At 40.9% G+C, this 23886-nt stretch overlaps 1 protein-coding gene and 1 pseudogene across 2 annotated transcripts in view; one reads left to right on the top strand and one right to left on the bottom strand.

The window, feature by feature from the left end:
- GABRG3 (gamma-aminobutyric acid type A receptor subunit gamma3) overlaps nt 1–23886 on the bottom strand; it is an 828707-nt gene that overhangs the window by 734433 nt on the left and 70388 nt on the right. The window lies entirely within an intron of this gene.
- LOC147349834 (small ribosomal subunit protein eS1 pseudogene) lies at nt 18487–18992 on the top strand (annotated as a pseudogene).

Below are 23886 nucleotides of genomic sequence, written 5' to 3' on the forward strand. Positions count from 1 at the left end.
ACTGAAGAATAAGGTTGTTATTCCTGTAATCATCTAAACAGATGAAGAAAACACTTATGACAAAATTTAACATCCATTTATGAAAAAAAAAAAAAAAACTAGAGAAAACAGGCATAGAGGGAACATTAAAAAGGCCATATACAACAAACTCACAGCTAACACCATACTCAATGTTGAAAAGCTGAAAGCATTCCCTTTAAGGTCAGGAACAAGTCAAGGATGCCCAATCTCACCACTCTTATTCAGCATAGTTTTGAAGTTCCAGCCACAGAAAGCAAAGAAGAAAAACAAAAGGAATCCAAGTTGGGACAGAAGAAGTAAAACCATCACTGTTTGCAAATAACATGATACTACAAAAATCCAAAAGATACCACCAGAAAACTACTAGAGCTCATCAATGAATTTGGGAAAGTCTTAGGATACAAAATTCACACACAAAAATCTGTTGCATTTCTATACACTAACAATGAAATTTCAGAAAGAGAAATTAAGCAAACAGTCCTATTTACCATCACATAACAGAATAAAATACCTAGTAATAAACCTACCTAAGGAGGCAAAAGACCTTTACTCCAAAAGCTGTAAATTTCTGATAAAAGAAATAGAAGACAACAGAAACAGATGGAAAGATATACCATGTTCTTGGATTGGAAGAATCAATATTAGTAAAGTGACCATACTACCCAAGGTAACCTACAGATTCAATGTAGTTTCTATCAAATTACGAAGGCATTTTTCATAGAACTGAAACAAAAAAAATTAATTTGTATGGAAATATAAAAAGATCCTGAATCTTGAGAAAAGGAATGGAGCTGGAGAAATCACACTCCCTGACTTTAGACAATACTGTAGAGCTACAGTAATCAAAACAGTATGGTACTGGGACAAAGATAGTCTTACAGATCAACAGGACAGGATACAAAGCCCAGCACCTGTGGTTAATTAATCTACAACAAAAGCAGCAAGAATATAAAATGGGAAGAGAAAAAAACAGTCTCTTGAGAAACTGGGCACGCAAAAGGTGTAAATATGTAAAACAATGAAGTTAGAACATTCTCTAAGACCATATATAAATATTAACTCAAAGTGGATTAAAAACCTAAATGTAAGACCATATATCATAAAACTCTTAGAGGAATATATAGACAGGATAGTCTCACATAAACTGCAAAAATAGTTTTTGGATCATTTCCTAGAGTAACAGAAACAAAAGCAAAAATAAGCAAATGAGACCTAAGTAAGCTTGAAAGCTTTTACACACACACACACACACAAAGAAACCATAAAGAAAAATACAACCCATGAACTGGGAGAAAATATTTACAAACAATGCAATTAATCTCCAAAATAAACAAACAACTCAAGAACTGGGCAGAAGACCTAGGAAATATTTCTCCAAAGAAAATGTGTGTGTGTGTGTGTGTGTGTGTGTACAACTCTTTGCAACCCCACTCATGGCCTATAGCCCATCAGGCTCCTCTGTCCATGGGATTTCCCAGGCAAGAATACTGGAGTAATTGCAGTTTCCTTCTCCAGGGGATCTTCCCAACCCAGGGATCAAATCCATGGCTCCATTATCTCCTGCATTGGCAGGTGGATTCTTGGCTACTATGCTACCTTATAGATGGCCAAAAGCAAGTGAAAAGATGTTCAACATCACTAATTATCAGAGAAATGCAAATCAAACCTACAAAGAGGTATCACTTACACCTAAATGAACTAGAAAAAGAAAAACAAAGAAACCCCAAAGTTAGTAAAAGGAAAGAAATCACAAAGATCAAAGTGGAAATAAGTGAAATAGAGATTTAAAAACAATAGTAAAGATCAATGAAATTAAGAGCTGATTTTTAAAAGATAAACAAAACTGATAAGCCTTTAGCTAGACTCATAAAGAAAAAAATGAGGATCCAAATCAACAAAATTAGGAATAAAAAAGGAAAAGTTATGACTTACACCATAGAAATACAAAGGATCACAAAAAATTACTACAATTACATACCAATAAAATGGTCAACTTAGTAAAAAATGGGTAAATTTCCAGGAATGCACAATCTCCCAAGACTAAATCAGGAAGACAAAGAAAATATGAACATCACTAATTATCAGAGACATGCAAATCAAAACTACAATGAGGTATCACCTCACACCACTCAGAATGCTAATCGTCAAAAAGTCTACAAATAATAAATGCTGAAGAGGGTGTGGAGGAAAGGGAACCCTCCTACACTGTTGGTGGGAATGTAAATTGGTACAGTCACTATGGAAAACAGCATGGAGGAATCTTAAAAACTAAAAATACAGCTACCATATGATCCAGCAATCCCACTCCTGGGCATATATCTGAAAAAGAGAAAAACTAATTTGAAAAGATAAATGCACCAGTACTATTTACAATAGCCAAGCATGGAATAAACTTCAACAGAGGAATGGATAAAAAAGATATATATATCTTCTTTAAGTCATAAAAAGAATGAAATAATGTCATTTGCAGCAACATGCCTGAACCTATAGATTATCACACTAAGTTAAGTCAGACAGAGAAAGAAAAATATATGACATCACTTATATGTATAATCTAAAAAAAAAAAACACACATACACAAATGAATTTATTTTCAAAACAGAAATAAACTCAGATGGAAACATTTTTTTCCAGCAGAAGATAGGCTGACTCACTTTACCCAGCTGAGGAAATCAGTGAAGGATGAGATCTTCCATTAACAGATGAGAGTGTGGATACAGAGGGGACCCAGAAGAGCTGTCTTTTGCATCAAGTGAGGCCACCAGGATGTTGTGTCCCCATAAACAGATCTGGTCTTTGGGACCCGCACTCATTGAGGTCACCGACGCTGCTCTACCTCAGTTTCCTCTAAAGAAATCAAACACCACCAATTTAGACCCACAACGGGAGACCTGCCTCAAGGGCCATCCTTCCTGCACGGATATGAAGACCTACGGGAAGAGCTCCTGTACCAGGTCAGGATGCAGGACAGTCTGCCCGGGGGACTGTGGAGGGCAAGTCCTGAGACAAGCAGCATTGCTCCTGCTGCCATGTCCTTCTGCAGGTGCAGAGCTCAAACTCCACTACTCCACTATGCTAGAGTCACCGGGCCAGCACACCTTGACACAAGACAGACTGAGAAAGTAAAAGACACAGATCTAAGATGATTCTGACTATCTGCAGGGTTGTTTTGATTGGATGATTCATCAGTGAATATGCTGCTAAATTTATGGTAACCAAGAAGGGGAAGTTGGATGGCCAAAATAGAATGTTCAGTTAGGAATTAGTTGACTGAGGAATAGTAACTAGATAGCCTACACAAGATCTAGAAAGACATCAGAAATCATGTCTGAAGCTTAGGGTAAAAAAAAAAAAACAACAACAACAGAAGAGACTCCAATTATGAAATTTTCAAAAAAGGAACATGATGTATCGTGCTTATAAACATCTAAAGTTCTCTCTTCAGTGGTGTTTAGCCTGTCCAACCCTGCTGAGAGCAAGGGAGAGGGAGAGATTTTCAGCAAATAGTCTACAAATGCTGCCTGAATGCTGCATACTGGAAGAGCTTTCACACACCAGGGCACCTTACAGAAAGGCCAGCTCCTCACAGAGAAGGGGGTTTTGACTGGTCAGTTTCAACAGAACAGAGTGCCTCAAAGAAGGCTGAACAATTTGAGAAGAAAAGACAACTGAATTCACAGCATCACATTTTTTTATCTCATGTAAAGTCCTTTCAGATGCCTAAAACTTAATTGCTTCTTTTTTTAATTTAAATGTCTTTCTTGAAATATCTAACATAACTCTGAAGCCAAAAAAATAAAGGAAAACAGTATTTTACGGCTTTCTTCCATAACTCCAGCTCATTTTTATTTCTTTGCATAGCTCAAGGACAAGCATATTTTTAGACTTCAATATTATGGAAGAGAAGGATGGGCAGATTAGAGAGTCTAGAAACAAAAGAGGAGTGATTGCAAATCTTGCAAATCATTGGCAAAAGTAATTTTTCATTGGAAATTAAATTTTAAAGTTTCTTCAGTTTTATAAAATCAAATTTCCCTGCTGTGTCCTAAAATCATAGGACATTTGGTCTGAAAGAGACCAGAGAGGCCTCAGTGTACAGGTTTCTTCTGCCCTAGAACATCCATGTGCCCAGCACCTCGGTGTCCATGGGGCAGCTCCATAACCTGGGAGCAGGTGGCTCTGCTCTGTAATCTGGGAGCAGGTGGCTCTGCACTATGGGAAAGGTAAAACTTGCCTGCCTGCAAGGCCCAGCCATTTGTTTTATTCCAGTTCTGTCCCCTTACAGAATTTCACATGCTCTTCAGGGGACAAAGCAGCAGGCAGCGTGCTTTGTGCGGACTCGAGCATGTCTCAGGATCCTCCCAGCCTGGATGTGGAGCAGCCTGAGGAATGTGCTCAGCAGACCGCTGCAGAGCAGCGGGACTCTAAACCCACCAGGACACACACCCACCCCTGCTCAGCTGTCGTGAACAACGGGACAACACAGGCACAGGGACGTGAATGGGGCAGCTGAGCCATCAAGGCCAGGGCGAGGGCGTGACACAAGCAAAGCAGAACCAAGCTGAACAAAGTGAGGATGCAGAGAGGCAGGGAGGGAAATGTCCAGTGAGGACGGACATCCCGGGGGTGTAAGACAAGAAGCAGAATCTCGTGGGTAAGTGGCCGAGTAAGAAGTGCAAGGGAACTCCAAGAGAGGACTTCAGGGCTGGCCTGAGCCTTAGCAGCAGCTGCACCGGACCACCACCCGTTGTCAGCGGTGGCCCGAGAGATGTGTGAAGGTCAGCACTCCTTCAAGCCCGCGAGGTCTGATAATTACTTTAAAACAGGTGTTAGGAACATGATTTCACTTTTGAATTGCTGTGAAATGGAAAGTGAAACTCGCTCAGTCATGTCCAACTTTTTCTGACCCCATGGACTATACAGTCCATGGAAGTCTCCAGGCCAGAACACTGGGGTAGCCTTTCCCTTCTCCAGGGGATCCTCCCAACCCAGGGATCGAACCCAGGTCTCCTGCATTGCAGGCGGATTCTTCACCAGCTGAGCCACAAGGGAAGCCCAAGAATACTGGAGTGGGTAGTCTATCCCTTCTCAGGGGATCTTCCCAACCCAGGAATCAGACTGGGGTCTCCTGCATTGCAGGTGGATTCTTTACCAGCTGAGCTACCAGGGAAGCCCAACTGCTGTATCTTTTCCAAAAGCCCAAACCACGCCAGTAGTATGAACTGACTAAACAGCATCTGGACAGAACTACAGATTAATTCATTTCTTTTCATCCTCTTCCACATTACGCATGCTGTTGATTCACCCCTTCTAACTTGTTCAGTGAGGCAAGGCACATGCATATCTACCTGGTTAAAAAGAGCTAGCACAGACTGGAGTAGTCTGGATAGAGGAGTAGGGGGACCCTGGGCTCATGTCCCTCCCACAAGCACACCAAACTACAACTATTTACTATTTACAGAACTATTTACAGAACAACTGTCTGTGAGAATGACCTGAAGACTAGCAGAAAAGATTTTCCAAAAGTAAAGATGTAAAGAAGGAACCACAATAGGACAGCTAGGAAAGGCAGAGACATGGCACAGTCAAGACCCACACCCTGGGTGGGCAACCACACAGGGAAATAATTACATGGCAGAGTTTTCTCCAGTGAGCCAGGGGCCCAAGACCCACATTAAGCTCCCCAGCCCAAGGATCCTGTACCAGGAAGACAAACCTCTAGAATGTTTGGCTTTGAAAACCCACAGGGCTTAATTTCAGAAGGGCTGTGGGACATAAAGACTCACTCTTACAGCACACATGCAAAGTCTCACATGCTCCAGGACCCAGGGCAGAGGCAGTGATTTCCAAGGAGCCTGGGTCAGACCCACCTGCTGATCTTGGAGAATCTCCTGGAGAGGCAGGAGGCAGCTGGAGCTCACCCTGAGCACAGACGTGGGCACAGCCACTTGGGGGCGCTGTTTCTACCATGAGGACACTGCTGCTGCTGCTGCTGCTGCTGCTTAAGTAGCTTCAGTCCTGTTCGACTCTGTGCGACCCCACAGACGGCAGCCCACCAAGGCTCCCCCGTCCCTGGGATCCTCCAGGCAAGAATACTGGAGTGGGTTGCTGGTGCTGGCAAATACCACTTTGGAGTCCTCTCTCTTATTAGTACTGGGGGCTCATCCTCCCAACAGCAGGTTGGCACCAGTCCTGAGACCTCCCAAGTCAAGCAGTCAGCAGTACAGGGACCAAGTGCCACCCACCAGGGGACTGACGGGATCTGAATCTGTCCAGCAGCGGATCCTCAGGACCCAGCCCCAACCCCCAGCAGGCCGACACCCACCCCTGGGGCCCAAGGCCCCACAGCCAGCCATGCCGACACCCAGGCCATCAGTGGCTGTTAGACTCCACAGAGGGCAGGGCCTAGCAGCCAACAAGGTAGGCAGCCAGGGCACAGCCACAGCCACAGCGGTCAGCCCTGCCACAGAGGAGGGTCCGCACAGCCCCAGAGGGCATCCCTAGGTAACACAGCGCTGGAGACCAGAGGAGAGTGTGTTGCTGGGCCCCGTAGGACATCTCCTCCATGAGGCCACGAGTACCAGATTGGTAAATGTAACCAACATGCCTAATGCACACAGAGACTCAGGCAAAATGAGGCAACAAAGGAGTATGTTCAAAACAAAGGAACAAGATGAAACCCCAGGACTAACTGAAGTAGAGATAAGCAATTCACCTGACAAAGACTTCAAGGTAATAATCATAAAGATCATCAATGAATTCAGGAGAAGAATGGATAAACAGAGTGAGACATTTTAACAAAGTGTTAGAAAAATAGAAAAAGAAACAGAGTGGAAGAATACAGTAATTGAAATAAAATACACCAGAAGAAATCGAGAGTACCTTGGATGATACAGAGGAACAGATCGGCTAGCTAGAAGACAGAGGAGCAGAAATCACTAATGCTGAACAAAGAAAAACAAATTTATAAACTGAAGACAATTTAAGAAACCTCTGGGACAACATCAACTGCACTAACATTACATTATAGAGGACCAAGAAGGAGAAGAGAGAGAAAGAGGAAGAGAACATATTTGAAGACAAAATAGCTGAAAACTCCCCTAATCTGGGAAAGGAAAGTCACCCAAGTCCAGGAAGTGCAGAATCTCATACAGGATTAACCCAAAGAGGAACACACCAAGACACACAGCAATTAAAATGGAAAAAATTAAGGAGAATAAATTAAAAGCAGCAAGGGAGAAGCAACAGAGAACTCCCATAAGACTATGGCTGACTTTCAGCAGAAATTCTACAGGCCAGAAGATAGTACCACAGTATGTGTAAAGTGATGAAAGGGGAAAAAACCTACAACCAAAAATACTTTATGTGGTAAAACTATCATTCATATCTGAAGGACAGGTAAAGAATTTTACAGACAAGCAACAGTTAACAGAGTGCAGCACCACCAAACCAACTTTATAAGAAAAGTTAAAAAGAATTCTCTAAGTGGAAAAGAAGAGGAAACACCAGAAATATTAAACTTATGAAGGAAAAATCTATTGGTAAAGACAAATACACAGTAAAGGTAGTAAATCAACCACTTATATAGCTACTAGGAAGGATAAGAAACAATCATAGTAAAATCATATATATCTATAATAAGTAGGTAGGGTTACACAAAACAAAAAAATATAAAAATATGATGTCAAAAACACTAAACGTATGAGTAAAAACGCAGGGCTCTTAGAATGCAATTGAATGTAAGAGATCATCAGGTTGAAATGAGAATGTATATATATAATCGTCATATATGAACTTCAGGCTAACCACAAACCAAAAATTTATAATAGATACTTACACATACAAAAGAAAAGGGAATCTAAACATAACACTAAAGATAGCTATCAAATCACAGGGAAAAGATCAAAAGAAAAAGAAATAATCAAAAAAGAAATACAAAACAACTTGAAAAAAGTTCACAAAACGGCAATAAGCAAATATCTATTAAAAATCAGTTGAAATGTTAATGGACTAACTGTTCCAAATAAAATCATAGACAGGTTGAATTGATGAAAAATACAAGACCCATATATATGCTGCCAATAAGAGACTCACTTCAGAAGTAAAGACTCACATAGGCTGACAATGAAAAGATAGAAAAAAGTATTCCATGCAAACGGAAATGAAAATAAAGCTGGGCTGGCTATATCAGACCACATAGACTTTAAACCAGACGTATCAGACCAAATAGACCTTAAAATAGAGACCATCACAAGACACAAGGAAAGTCATTACATAATAAAAAAAAAGGACTAACTGATCCAACAAGATATAAAAACTGTGTATACACACACACACACACACACACACACCCCCCCAATATAGGAACACCTAAATACAAAAAGCAAATCTTAACAGACACAAAGGAAGAAATTCACAGTAACACAGTAGCAGGGGAATTTAACATTCCACTAATCAGTCCTGGGTGTTCTTTGGAAGGACTGATGCTAAAGCTGAAACTCCAGTACTTTGGCCACCTCATGCGAAGAGTTGACTCATTGGAAAAGACCCTGATGCTGGGAGGGATTGGGGGGCAGGAGGAAAAAGGGACGACAGGGGATGAGATGGCTGGATGGCATCACCAACACGATGGACGTGAGTCTGAGTGAAGTCCGGGAGTTGGTGATGGACTGGGAGGCCTGGCATGCTGCAGTTCATGGGGTAGCAAAGAGTCAGACACAATTGAGTGACTGAACTGTACTGAACTGAACATTAATGGGCAAATCACCCAGAGAAAAAAAACAATAAGGAAACATTGGCCTTAAACTATACAGATAGATTTAATAGCTATAAATAGAGCATTTCATCCAAAATATAAAAATACACATTCTTTTCAAGCATACATGGAACATTCTACAGGATAGATCACATACCAGCCCACGAAACATGGACCTATATGATATTATGATAAATGCAATAAGTCAAAGAGAGAAAGACAAGTATGATTTCACTTATATGTGGAGTTCAAAAAGTGAAAGAAACGAACAAACATAACAAAACAAATGACCCAGAGGGAAGGTACGGGGAGGGAAGAGGGAGGAGGGTTCAGGATGGGGAACACGTGTATACCTGTGGTGGACTCATGTTGATATATGGCAAAACCAATACAATATTGTAAAGTTAAAAAATAAAAGAAAAAAAAACAGAGTTATAGATGGAAATCAAACAGGTTGTTACTGGAGAGCAGGGGGCTTGGGGATGAGGGAAATAGGCGAGGGAGATTAAGAGGCACAAATTTCCAGTTACGAGATAAGTGAACCACAGTGATGAAACATAGAGAGTAGGGAATACATCCAGTACTAATTTAATATTTACGTATGATGACAGTAACTAGACTTATCGTGGTGATTATTTGGTACTGTATAGAAATATCAACTCACTAGGGTGCATAGTAGAAACTAACATAGTATTGTAGGTCAAATACACTTCAGAAATAAACTCAGAAAAGAGATCAGATCTCTGGTTACCAGAGATGAGGTGGGCGGGGAAGAGGGAACTGGATCAAAATTGCACACCTCCTGTTATAAGCTAAGTAAATATTTGGAATGTAATGTACAACAGGATTAATATAACTAACATTGCTGTGAGTTGTGTATGACAGTTGTTGAGACTACATGCTAAGAGTTCTCATCACAGGAAACTTTTTTTCCTTTAATTGTATATGTATGAGAACATGGATGTGTATGAAATATACTGTGATCATCATTCCATGGTGTACATTAAGTCAAATCATTATGTTCTACACCTCACACTTATACACGGCTGTATGTCAATTATGTCTCAACAAAACTGAAAGGAAAAATAGGCACAGAGGTGAGAAAGTACCCTATGACGATGGGCCTTTCAAATGTGAATCAAATAATAAAGGTGCGCATGTCCAGGCAACACAGGCATGCACTGTCTGTGCCCAGCGCTGTTCAGACACCAGGGTGTGCTAGAGACCAAGGTGTTAAAGGTCCTGCCCCCAAGACCTCCACCTCCACTGCTTCCCATCAGTCCCGTTAAGCTGCTTCTCAGATTGCCCCGTTCCCTCCTCTTTGGTCCTCAGCACCCCAGGCCTTGACTGGAAGCCTGCTGTGGGTCATACATCTGTGCTAGGTCAGGTGATGAGAGAACACTGATCTGTGCCCTCCGACTTACAATTCTCAGAGGTACAGAGTTGGAAACAAGCGGTTATCATTCATGAGGAGGTGCCCCGGTCACAGCGGTTATGGGGGTGCCATAATATGTGACACTCCTCTTTTTAAGAACTTGTTTCATTGACGTACATTTGATTTACAGCATGTTGTTAATTTCTGCTCCACAGCAAAGTGATTCATATACACATGTATATATTCTTTTTCATATTCTTTCTCCATTGAATAGTTTCCTGTGCTACACACTAGAACCATGTTGTTCCATTCTACATACAATAGCTTGCAACTGCTAATCCCAAACTCCCAATCTAATGTCCCCCTTCCCCATTAACAACCACAAGTCTTTTCTTCATGAGTCTGTTTCTGTAGATAAGTTCATCTGTGTCATATCCTAGATGCCACATGTTAAGTGGTGTCATATGGTATTTTTGTCTTTCTGGCTTCACTTCACTTAGTATGATAATCCTTAGGTCCATCCATGTTGTTGCAAATGGCCTGTTTCATTTTTTATGACTGAGTAGTATTACGTTGTATATATACACATCTTCTTTAACTATTCATCTCTTGATGAACATTTACTTCCATGTCTTGACTACTGGAAACAGTGCTGCTATGAACACAGGGGTGCGTGTATCTTTTCAAATTAGAGTCCTGTCTGGATATATACCCAAGAGTGAGGATGCTGGATCATATGGTAACTCCAGTTTTAGTTTTTTAAGTAACTTCCATACTGCTCTCCACAGTGGCTATAACCAATTTACACTCCTACCAACAGTGAAGGAGGGTTCCCTTTTCTCCACACCCTCTCTAGCATTTGTTATTTTTAGACGTTTTAATGACGGCCATTCTGACTGGTGTAAGGTCATTGCAGTTTTGATTTAAATGTCTCTAATAATTAACAATGATTAGCATCTTTTCAGGAGAAAACAATGGCAACCCACTCCAGTACTTTTGCCTGGAAAATCCCATGGACAGAGAGGCCTGGTAGGCTTCAGTCCATGGGGTCGCAAAGAGTCAGACTTGCCTGAGCAACTTCACTTTCACTTTTCACTTTCATGCATTGGAGAAGGAAATGGCAACCCACTCCAGTGTTCTTGCCTGGAGAATCCCGGGGACAGGGGAGCCTGGTGGGCTGCCATCTATGGGGTCACACAGAGTCGGACACGACTGAAGTGATTTAGCAGCAGCAGCAGCATCTTTTCACACATGTGGGGCTCATCTTGACTTTGGGACTCACAATCCCTAGTCATGACATGGGGTACAGTGGTCAGAAGGACCTGACCCAGCGGGTATCTCCCTGGAAGGGAGCACTCCTTTCTCTTCTGCATTAGGTCTTCCCAGCCCTGGGTCCTGTTCACTGTTCCTCCTCAACAGCCCTCACAACCACTGAGGAAGCCTCACCGACTGGGAACTGAAAACAGCTGTCAGCCTGGTTACGGACCCAGCGTGGCCCTTCCAGAACAAGTCAACAGTGCAGGAAATTCAAGAAGTGGCATTCACAGCCCCAGATCAGCCTCGGATTCAAGCTCTGCTTCCACTCATTCTCTTTGTGTGGATGTGTTTCACGTTCTCACTTCCAAGCAGAACAGGAATCCCTCAGTTGCCAGGCTGTTCTGAGACTAGGGCAACAGTATGAAACAGAACCTAACCAGCAGAGCAGCCGGACAAAGAGGGAGTGTCCCCCTAACCTGCATGCAGAGCCTGCTCGGCCACTGAGTCCCAGGAAAGGGCGAGGGCCCTGGGTGAGTTACATCCAGCATCAGGTCAGCGCCACGTGAAAAGTGACCCAAAAATGGCTTGAACTGCAAAATAAGGGGACAGGCCCTGTGTTTGGTTGCTAGGGCTATCATAATAAAGCACCTAAAACTCAGTGGTTCGAACAACAGAAATTATTATCTTAGAACCTGGAAGCTGACGTCCAACATCAAGATGTCAGCAGAGTTCGCTCCATCTGAGCCATAAGGGAGAATCTAATCCTGGCCTCTCTCCCAGCTGCTGCTGGTTTGTTGCCCATCTTTGGTATTCCTTGGCTCATAGAACTCTGCCTTCATCTCCACATGGTGTTCTCATGCGCATGTCTGTCTCCAAACTTCCCCTTTTCATAAAGACACCAGTCATATCAGTTTAGGGCCACCATCTCCAGTATGACCTCATCTTAATTAATTAAACTTAATTTAATTAATTAAATTGACTCTATTTCCAAATAAGTTCACATTCTAATGTATGGGGGGAAAGACTTCAACATATGACTCTGAGTTGGCAGGGCTGAGGAGCCCTCCCTTTCAGAAAACAGTTTTTACATTAAACTTAAAGATGGTGCTCTTTTCAGTGGTTCATGATATAGCCCATACTATGGGGAATGAGGAATATCAATTGAGAAATAACCAGCAGAATGAAAAAAGTTCAAGAGGAAAAGAAAAATAAGCTACCCACACATCTGACGGAGTTGGTGTGCAAGATCGCAATTGACAAAGAACAGAAATTTTGAAGTTACGAGAGCTGTTGCAGTGTGCTTGAATTGCTGAAAAGTTCACATTCACTCACAAAGGGGCATGACTGCTCCATGCAACAAGGCATTTTAAGACATTCTGTATAAAGTAGTGAAAAGTTCCAAGACACGGGAGGATAAACAAAAGAGGAAAAACAGTCTGTTTAAAATGCACTAGTTTTACACTGACAAGCCCATTAGCATGGGCTTCTCAAGCGGCCCGTGGTCAAGAATCCACCTGCCAATGCAGGAGATACAAGACAGCCAGGTTTGATCCCTGTGTCAGGAAGATTCCCTGGATTAGAAAACAGCAACCCACTTCAGTATTCTTGCCTGGAAAATTTCCTGGACAGAGGAGCCTGGTGGGCTTCAGTCCATGGGGTTCCAAAGATTCATACATGACTGAGCACACACACACACTCTCTCGCGTGCACATGCCTATTAGCATAGCTCCCACTGATTTCCTTTAAAGTATGGGTGTCTGTTCTATCATCTTTCCAGATGCAGTCTTTGAGACAGGACGTAAGGGTCCTACACCTTAAGCTCTATTAGCCATAAACTTGGCTGAAGATATCAATAGCCTCCGTAAGTTTATTGTCAGGATTAAACTCTTGCAGCAATGGAAGCACTGAAAAACTGTTAACTAATACAATTAGAGCAAGGCAGGTGTTAACTAATACAATTAGAGCAAGACCTATTCATTAATGAAAATGTAACCTAAGATGTGGGAAGCGTATGGGTATGCAGGATGTGCACATTAACACTCAAGGATGCACAGTGGGTACATATGTAGACAGGCAGAAGGGAAGATGATTTTTATTCATTCATTCATTTGACAGACACTCATAAGGGCCTTTCAACTGAGTCCCAGGGGGCCAAAAAGAGCTGTAGGTGTTGGCCTTCAAGGGCTCACAGTAAAATGGGAACCTGCTACAGACGGGTTCACTAGATCTCTGGTTTAAAAAGCCTTTACTAGTTTTTAAAGCCTTTAAATACCACCTTCTTTCTCATTCTTGGGAATTTTTTTTAAGTTTCAGAAATCTTTTCCACTTATACTGTGTGGCTCTTTCAACATATTCTATTGGTTTATTTAATAATGTGTATATTTTAAGATACACACTATTATTTCTACTGCTGTTACACTGGAAAAGGGCTTTACATCTAGTGATGAACCAAATCTCAAAATCACACACTTTATAAATATATATAAACATGGGGTTAGCCAAAAAGTTTGCTTGGTTTTCCCATAAGATGGATCTATAGTGCTTAGCTGTCTTTAACTTCATTTGAAACAATTTTGTTAGACTATCATGACAGCTGTCATATCAGCATGCACTTAAAAAAACTTATCAAAATTAGTGAATTTTTGTGTAGCCATTTTAATACTGAACAGGGAAGAAAAAAGAAACATTTTGGTATATTATGCTTTATTATTTCAAGAAAGGGAAAAATGCAACTGAAATGCAAAAAATAGATTTGTGCAGCATACAGAAAAGGTGCTGTTGACTGACTGAATGGGTCAGAAGTGGTTTGCAAAGTTTCGTGCTGGAGATTTCTTGTTGGACAATGCTCCACAGCCTGGTAGACCCGTTTAAGTTGACAGTGATCAAATCTAGATATTAATTGAGAACAATCAACATTATACCATGCAGCAGATAGCTGACACAACTCAGAATATCCAAATCAACTGTTGAAAATCATTTGTACGTGTTTGAGTCTGTTAATTGCTTTGATGTTTGGGTTCTACATATGTTAAGTGAAAAAAATCTTCTTGATTGTATTTCTACATGCAACTCTGTACTTAAGTGTAAGAAAAATGTTCTGCTTTTAAAACAAATTGGGACAGGCAATGAAAAGAGGATACTGTACAATAATGTGGAATGGAAGAGATTGGGGGCAAGTGAAATGAACTACCACCAACTACACCGAAGGCCAGTCGTCATCCAAAGAAGGAATACGGTAAGACTGGAAGAGAGTCCTCTATTATGAGCTCCTTCTGGAAAATCAAATGCTTCATTCCAACAAGTACTGCACCCAATCAGACCAACTCTAAGCAGTACTTGATGAAAAACGTCCAGAATTAGTCAACAGAAAACACAGACGTTCATAGGAATAACGCAAGACTGCATGTTTCTCTGCTGACCTGACAACAACTGTTACAGCTTGGCTGGGAAGTTCTGAGTCACTCACCATATTTACCAGACATCACATCTTAGACTTCCATTTATTTCGGTCTTTACAAATTATCTTAATGAAAAAAATTTCAATCCTCTGGAAGACTGTAAAAGGTACATGGAACAGTTGTTTGCTCAAAAAGATTAAAAGTTTTGGGAAGATGGAATCATGAAGTTGCCTGAAAATGGCAGAAGGTAGTGGAACAAAATGGTGGACATGTTGTTCAATGAAGTTCTTGATGAAAATGAAAATTTCCTCTGGGCTTAACTCATGGCTCCAAATTATTTCCTTTTCAACTATTAGAAATCAAACCTTATTCCATCTAAAGAAAATTTTAAATCAAAGGTGTGTGGCTATGATGGGAAAGCTTGTCCTAGACCAATACTCTCACAAAGCAAAAACAGAAAAGCTGGATAAAATACACATTTAGAAACTGATTTGAAGAGGTCCAACACCAAGACGGCAGGGGCAGCAGGGCCAGGACTTAGCCCCTCTCCCTAGAACTTGCCTCCTATGGGCAGCAGGAGCCAGTGGAGTGGCAGCGAGGAGTGCGGGACCTGGCAGAGCTGGAGCAGAAGCCAAGTCTGGGGCAGCCAAGCAGCCCAGCCAGGAGGGGCAAGCCTTCAGAGAGGGGGGATGGCAAAGAAATGGGCCCAAAGGCCGGGGGTTTCCCTCAACACGCTCACAGACTAAGCTGCACGGTAAGAGATGGCTTAAAAAGAAGAGCAGAATTTCCAGCCATTTTATGCTGTCAGAAATATAAAAATTAGAATTTTGGAGCACTTTGAAGCTGCCTTGGGAAGCAACCCAAGCCGTCAGTTGGGACTCCTGCAGAGCTATCCCTAAGACTGGGGGCAGGGTAGACTGGAACCAGAGCCCAGCTGAGCCTCAGCTGGACAGCAAAATAGCCCCCCCAACAGTAGTGACCTCCAGACACAGAGGGAACGCTGACTGAAGTCTCTACAACTTTTGTACATAATCAAGGAGAAACAAAAACATGGGGCCAAGCAACCAAAGAGACAACAGAAATGGCACCTTAGAAGGCCAGATACTGCAGCCATCAGCTGTGAATTTAATGATTAGTCTGTCCCAAAAAAGGACTGTAAGATGGAGAAATCCATCAGAGACCACACATCTACGAGAAACTGTCAAACTAAAATTTTAGAAACGAAAAATACTTTGGTGGTCAATTTTATGTGTCAACCTGACTGTATCATGGGATACCCAGATTTTTAGCTAAACATTATTCTTAGGTGAATCCGTGAAAGTGTTTTCAGATGAAATATTAGCATTTGAGTTGGTGGACTCAGTAAAACATGTTGCCTTTCCCTTCAGGGATTATAATATGATGTGATATGATTATATATGTGTGCGTATATATATATATATATATATATATATATACGTATATATCCTATTGATTTTATTTCTCTGGAACCCTGACTAATATAACTACATAACTACTCAGTATCTCAGCAATAATATAAAAAAATACTGCTAAAAGCATTAAAAGAGGATGAATCTTAAATTCACTGAGTGAAAGGAACCAGTTTCAAAGGAACCAATATCACTAATTATGTGATTCCATTTACATAGAATTCTCAAAAACAAGACTGAAGTGTGAGAAAACAAATCAGTGGTTGCCAAGTATTTAGGTGAGGGTCAGTTGCGACTGTTAACAGAAAGTGTGAGGGAGCTTTTGGGACAGAGACTTACAACAATCTCTGTCTTGACTGTTGTAGGTACATAAATTTATACAGATTTTAAAAGTCATGAAACTATATACTGAAAAAGTTAAATCACTCTATATTAATTTATAAAATAAAATTTCAAGAAATAAAAAACTCAATAGATGGCTTGAACAGATAAGGGACACATGAGGAGTGACTTACAATGGTGCAAGGTAGATTGATCTCTTCTGGTTCTTCTGGTTCCTTTTGATGTCTGTCCAAATTAGAACCAGAGATCAAATTGCCAACATCTGTTGGGTCATCGAAAAAGCAAGTGAGTTCCAGAAAAACATCTACTCCTGCTTTATTGACTACACGAAAGCCTTTGACTGTGTGGATCACAATAAACTGTGGAAAATTCTTAAAGAGATGGGAATACCAGACCACCTTACCTGCCTCCTGAGAAATCTGTATGCAGGTCAAGAAGCAACAGTTAGAACTGGATATGGAACAACAGACTGGTTCCAAATTGGGAAAGGAGTATGTCAAGGCTGTATATTGTCACCTAGCTTATTTAACTTATATGCAGAGTACATCATGGGAAGTGCCAGGCTGGATGAACCACAAGCTGGAATTAAGATTGCTGGGAGAAATACCAATAACTTCAGATATGCAGATGACACTACCTTTATGGCAGGAAGCAAAGAAGAACTAAATAGCCTCTTGATGAAAGTGAAAGAGGAGAGTGAAAAAGCTGGCTTAAAACACAACATTCAAAAAACTAAGATCATGGCATCTGGTCCCATCACTTCATGGCAAATAGATGGGGAAACAATGGAAACAGAGACCTTATTTTGGGAGGCTCCAAAATCACTGCAGATGATGACAGAAGCCATAAAATTAAAAGACACTTGCTCCTTGGAAGAAAAGCTATGAGCAACCTAGACAACATATTAAAAAGCAGAGACATTACTTTGCCAACAAACGTCCATCAAGTCAAAGCTATGGTTTTTCCAGTATTTGTGTATGGATATGGGAGTTGGACTACAAAGACAGCTGAGCACCAAAGAACTGATGCTTTTGAACTGTGGTGTTGGAAAAGACTCTTGAGAGTCCCTTGGACAGCAAGGAGATCCAACCAGTCCATCCTAAAGGAAATCTGTCCTGAATATTCATTGGAAGGACTGATGCTGAAGCTGAAACTCCAATAGCTTGGACACCTGATGTGAAGAACTGACTCATTTGAAAAGACTTTGATGCTGGGAAAAACTGAAGGCACCAGGAAAAGGGGACGACAGAGGATGAGATGGTTGTTTGGCATCACTGACTCAATTAACATGAGTTTGAGTAAGCTCCAGGAGTTGGTGAAGGACAGGGAAGGCTGCCGTGCTGCAGTCCATGGGGTTACAAAGAGTTGGACGTGACTGAGTGACTCAAGTGAACTGAAGGTAGATTGAAATATGTCCACTGATTGAAACATGGAGATCAAAGGGATGGAAATAAAACCATAAGCATAAGGGACAAATGGGACTTGGGAGAAATCCTTAATGGTCACAGGACTGGAGCCCTAGAACATGAAAAGAGAGAAATAGAAGGTTACTGAAGCAATATTTAAAGAAATGGAGGGTAGTGATGAACAGAGGATATTCAGGGCAGTGAAAATACTCTATACAATACAGTTATGGTGAGTACATTATACATGTCATCATACATTTGTGAAAATCCAAAGAAGGAACACCACCAAAGTGAACCCTCATGTAAACTATGAGCTTCACATAATAATAATGTGTCAATATCCATTCATCACTCACAACAAAATGCACCACAGTAATGGCAAGATAATAATATGAGGAACATGTGTGTTTGTGTATGTGCATGTAGAAGTATATGAGAACTCTCTGTGATTCCCACTCGGTTTTTTGTAAATTTAAAATTTACCCCTTTTGGCTCTCTGAGCGGCACCATGGCGGTCAGCAAGAACAAGTGCCTTACGAAAGGAGGCAAAAAGGGAGCCAAGAAGAAAGTGGTTGACCCATTTTCTAAAAAAGATCAGTATGATGTGAGAGCACCAGCTATGTTCAATATAAGGAATAGTGGGAAAACATTGGTCACGAGAACTCAAGGAACCAAAATCACATCTGATGGCCTCAAAGGTCGTGTTTTTGAAATGAGTCTTGCTGATCTGCAAAATGATGAAGTAGCATTTAGAAAATTCAAGCTAATTACTGAGGATGTTCAGGGCAAAAACTGCCTGACTAATTTTCATGGTATGGATCTGCTGCTGCTAAGTCACTTCAGTCGTGTCCGACTCTGTGTGACCCCACAGACAGCAGCCCACCAGGCTCCCCCGTCCCTGGGATTCTCCAGGCAAGAACACTGGAGTGGGTTGCCATTTCCTTCTCCAATGAGTGAAAGTGAAAGGTGAAAGTGAAGTCGCTCAGTCATGTCCGTCCCTCAGTGACCCCATGGACTGCAGCCTTCCAGGCTCCTCCATCCATGGCGTTTTCCAGGCAAGAGCACTGGAGTGGGGTGCCATTGCCTTCTCTGGGTATGGATCTTACCCATGACAAAATGTGCTCCATGGTCAAAAGTTGGCAGACCATGACTGAAGCTCACATTGATGTCAAGACTACCAATGGTTACTTGCTTCGTCTGTTCAGTGTGGGTTTTACTAAAAAGCGCAACAATCAGATTCAGAAGACTTCTTACGCCCAGCACCAGCAGGTGCACCAGATCCGCAAGAAGATGATGGAAATCATGACCTGAGAGGTGCAGACAAATGACTTTAAAGAGGTGGTCAATAAATTGATTCCAGATAGCATTGGAAAAGACATAGAAAAGGCTTGCCAATCTATTTATCCGCTCCATGATGTCTTTGTTAGAAAAGTAAAAATGCTGAAGAAGCCCAAATTTGAATTGGGAAAACTCATGGAGCTACACGGTGAAGGTAGTAGTTCTGGAACAGCTACCGGGGATGAGACAGGTGCTAAAGTTGAACGAGCTGATGGATACGAGCCACCAGTCCAAGAATCGGTTTAAAATGCAGACTCTTAATGGTGACAAATAAAAGATCTTAATTGTGGTATTTTTTTCCCTGATCATTCTTTTTAAATAACCTGACAGCTTTTTTAAGATGTTCTGATTTGTGGTGAAATTTTCTTACCTTTTGTGTGTATTTTATTTAGTTACTAAGTAGCCAAGAAAGGCTAAGATCTATTTTAAGCAGGAATGGTCTGAAAGTATTATAGATGGTGAATAAAAGGAAACCCTTTCTTTACATGGTTGAAGTTTTGAACGCAAAAGTCACTCAGTCGTATCTGACTCTTTGGCAAGAATACTGGAATAGGTTGCCATAGCCTTTAGGGATAATCCCAACCCAGGGACTGAGCCCAGGTCTCCTGCACTGGAGACAGAGTCTTTTCCATCTGAGCCACCACGGAAGCCAAGGTGGTTCTCAAATCTCTGAAAGGCTTATTAAAACATTGCAGGGCCTTGCTCCCAGAATTTCTGATGTAGATCTAGGATGAAGTCTGCAAGTCTGCAGTTTGCAAATTTTCAGGTGACTCTGGTGACAAGGAACCATACTTTGTGAACCACTGTCCTAAATCCCACAGTGGAAAGAAAAGAGCATATTGCCATTTAGGTTTTTGTGGGTTTGTCTTTTAAAAATATAAATGCTATGTATGAAACGAGATGCCAGTCCAGGTTCAATGCACGATGCTGGATGCTTGGGGCTGGTGCACTGGGACGACCCAGAGGGATGGTATGGGGAGGGAGGAGGGAGGAGGGTTCAGGATGGGGAACACATGAGAAATAAAGGAATAAAAAATTAAAAAATAAAAAAAATAAAAATTAAAAAATTAAAAAAAATAAAAAATAAAAAAAAGAATGAATGGGAGAAAAAACTATGGAATATTATACAGCTATTAAAAAGTATGAGTTAGATCTAGATACATGAACTTGGAAGTATGTCCACATGTTATTAAGTGAAAAAAGTCAGTTGAGGTATAATAAAAAAAAAAAAAAGAAAATGAAGATCATGGCATTTGGTCCCACCACTTCATGGGAAATAGATGGGGAAACAGTGGAAACAGTGTAAAAAAAATAAATAAATAAAAATAAAAATATAAATGCTGTCTTCTGTTCTCTAGAGGTAAATCCCCCCCCTGAAAACCTTAATGGTCAAGCTGAAGTTGGCTAGACAAGTAGAGAAACAGGTTATTGGTCTCCTATTAAGTGGGCATTCGTCTGCCATCCAGTGTTTCCTAGTCACTCACCCATTCTGTTCTGTACCTTCTCCGCTCAAATCTCTAATTTTTCATTCTCAGTTCAGCTGATGGTCTTGCTTCTTGAGAGTAAGAACCTCAGAATTTCCTGTTATTTCCACCCTGCCTCATGCTGGGAAAGACTGAGGGCAAAAGGAGAAAGGGGGTGGCAGCAGATGAGATAGATACTGTCACTGACTCAATGGACATGAATCCACAAACTCTGGAAGATAGTGAAGGACAGAGATGCTTGGTGTGCTGCAGTCCGTGGGGGCGCAGAGTCAGACATAGAAGCATCAGATTCTACCCTCTGTTCTTGGCTCCATCAGTTCTCACCTTTTTCATTATTCCTCTGCCAGTCTCAGCATATAAGTAAGTCCTCTGCCTTTCCAGATACACCCCTATTCAAGCTTATAGCAAAGCTCGAAAGAGTTAGCCATATTTCTTGCACGTAATTTTACTTTTGCTTGAATCTATCGCAGTTGGGCTTTTTTCTCTTTCACACTTTTTTTTACACTCCACTGTTAAGGAAGCTGTTGCTGTTAGAATTAACAGATGTCATTGCTAAGCCAGTGGTTCATCCTTAGCTTTCATTTTACTTCTGTAACAGTGATAATTGACAGTTGCTTTTCTCCTGTGTTTCTTAACTGTATTCTGGAATTGGACCTCAAAGTCTTCCTCCCAGGTTGCTAGCTACTATTTACTAGTTTGTTTCAGGCCTCAGTGTTGAAGAGCCCTAGGCCTTTTATGTTTACCAATATTCTTTCTAAAAATAGTCTTACTCGATTTCTTGGTTTTAAATAAACTGTCTCAGAATTAAAAAAAAAACAAATTCAGTTCAGTTCTGTTCAGTCACTCAGCCATGTCCGACTCTTTGCGACCCCATGAACCACAGCACACCAGGCCTCCCTATCCATCACCAACTCCTGGAGTCCACCCAAACCCATGTCCATCCAGTCAGTGATGCCATCCAGCCATCTCATTTAAAATTATGCCACATGAAATAAGTCAGAGTAAGACAAATACTCTATGATCATACTTATATGTAGAATCTTTTAAACCAGAAATCATAAAAACAGAGCAGATCCATTGTTTCCAGGGATGGCAGGGGGTACTTATGGGTAAATGTTGGTTGAAGTGTATAAATTTCCAGAATTAAGATAAGTGAGTCCCAGGGATAGAATATATAGCACAGTGACTACAGTTAACAATATGGTTATTATATACTTAATAGTTTCTAAATGAGTAGATCTTAAAATTTTTATCACCCACACCAAAAAAATGATCACGTGCGGCAATGAAAGTATGAACTAATGTTACTGTTTCAATTATTCTACAATACATATACACACACAATCACCTTAAACTTATGTAATATTATACATAAACTATATCTCAGTGAGCTGGGAAGAATTTTAAACTGCTCTAAAAACAAAGTCTATTAGTATTTTTAATAAAAGGAAAACCATCCCAGCATCAGACTCACCCTTGAGCCCTTTCCATCTCAAGTTTCAAGCCCGAGCTGTAGCTCTATAGGTGTCATTGCTGCATGTTCTGATGACCACAGACAGAGTGGGCTGGAGTCAGAAACACTGCTCCAGGGTCTCCATCCGGTCAGCTCCAGCTCCTCCTCACAAATAAGTGTGAAAGGCAGTATCTTCTCTACCGTGACCTCACAGAAGATCACACAAGACAGGCTGATAGCACGGAGGAGGCATCAAAACAGCAGTTTTCTTTGTTCCATTCCAGTAAGGTCTCTTATGGTAAATATTCTCAAAAATAAACTCTCAAGCTCCCTTATATGCAGCTTCCATACAAGGAAACAATTGAAACAAATTTTGAAATGATTTATTTGAAACAAATCATGGATAATTCTATGAGGAACTGTGCACATTTAGATATGCTAAAATTGCCACAAAGACAAAGACAGAGGATGTGATTGAAGCTTACAGAAAAATAGAAAAAGGTTCTCTTCAACCCATCTGAATCGCTTCTAATCTCTGTAACTAGAAAAAGCATAAACAACTTCAGGAGAGACAAGACAATGGAAAACACTCTGTTAAGGAAGTGACTGAATGCAACTTCATTTTATTTAGCAGGGAGGAGAATGTCTGAGACTGGAACTTCAGTATGAATAATATCAATAAAAGAAGCAGAAAAGCAGGAAGGAAAAGAAGAAGAAGAGGAAGAAATCGTTTTCTCTCTTTCCTTGAGTGTTAAATGAATAGTTAGAGGAAGTCATAAATTTATCAGGCTTTAGCTATGGCCAAAACTGTAATAAAAATGTCCATCGTTAAATCCTGTACACATCTCTAAATTGTGTCATTCTCCCACAATGTGTTTTTTAATTTGTTTTGGTCTCTCTCATATTCTTTTTTCTATTATTATTGCTGACTCAATCCCCAATTCCCACTTCAACAGTCAGTTCACTACTTTTAAATTGCTTTTCTTTTTCATGAGGTCCACATTAAAGCACTTTACAATACTTTACAATACTTTTTACAATACTTTTGAAACTGTATCATTTGCTTTCATAGATACAGTGGGTAAATGTGATGTACGTGGCAATGTGAGAAGAAGCCCTCTGTCATTCTGACTTCTAAGCATAGAGCTAGGAAAACAAAGGCTGGAAGTACTCAACCTTCAGGAAGCAGATGCAGAGAGAATGTTTAGGGCAGTGGAATTACTCTGCATGATACTGTGATGGTTGAAACATGTTGTTACAGATTGGTCCAAACTCACAGATGTACAACATCAGGAGGGACTCCTAATGTAAACCATGGGCTCTGGGTGATGATGACGTATCAATGTGGGTTTACTGATTGTAACAAATGTTTTCACAGTTGGGGAGGCCATGCATGAATGGAGGCAGGGAGAATATAGGGAATCTCTGCACCTTCCTCTCAACTTTGATGTGAACCTAAAAATGTCTTTTCACAACTAAAAATCTAAATTTAAAAAAAGGAAGCCCTTGCCTCCCGAGGCCTCTGAAACCTCCCTCAGGGGTTTTGCACATTCCCTCCTTCAGGAAAGTGAATCTGTCTTTGCTCTGACCCCCTGGGCATCAGGATGGCTTGTTCATGAATCTGGAT

The sequence above is a fragment of the Bos grunniens genome, chromosome 21 (assembly GCF_055505025.1).
Source record: "Bos grunniens cultivar Pamir isolate PY7600 chromosome 21, Bosgru_T2T1.0, whole genome shotgun sequence".
In the NCBI taxonomy this organism is placed as follows: Eukaryota; Metazoa; Chordata; class Mammalia; order Artiodactyla; family Bovidae; genus Bos; species Bos grunniens.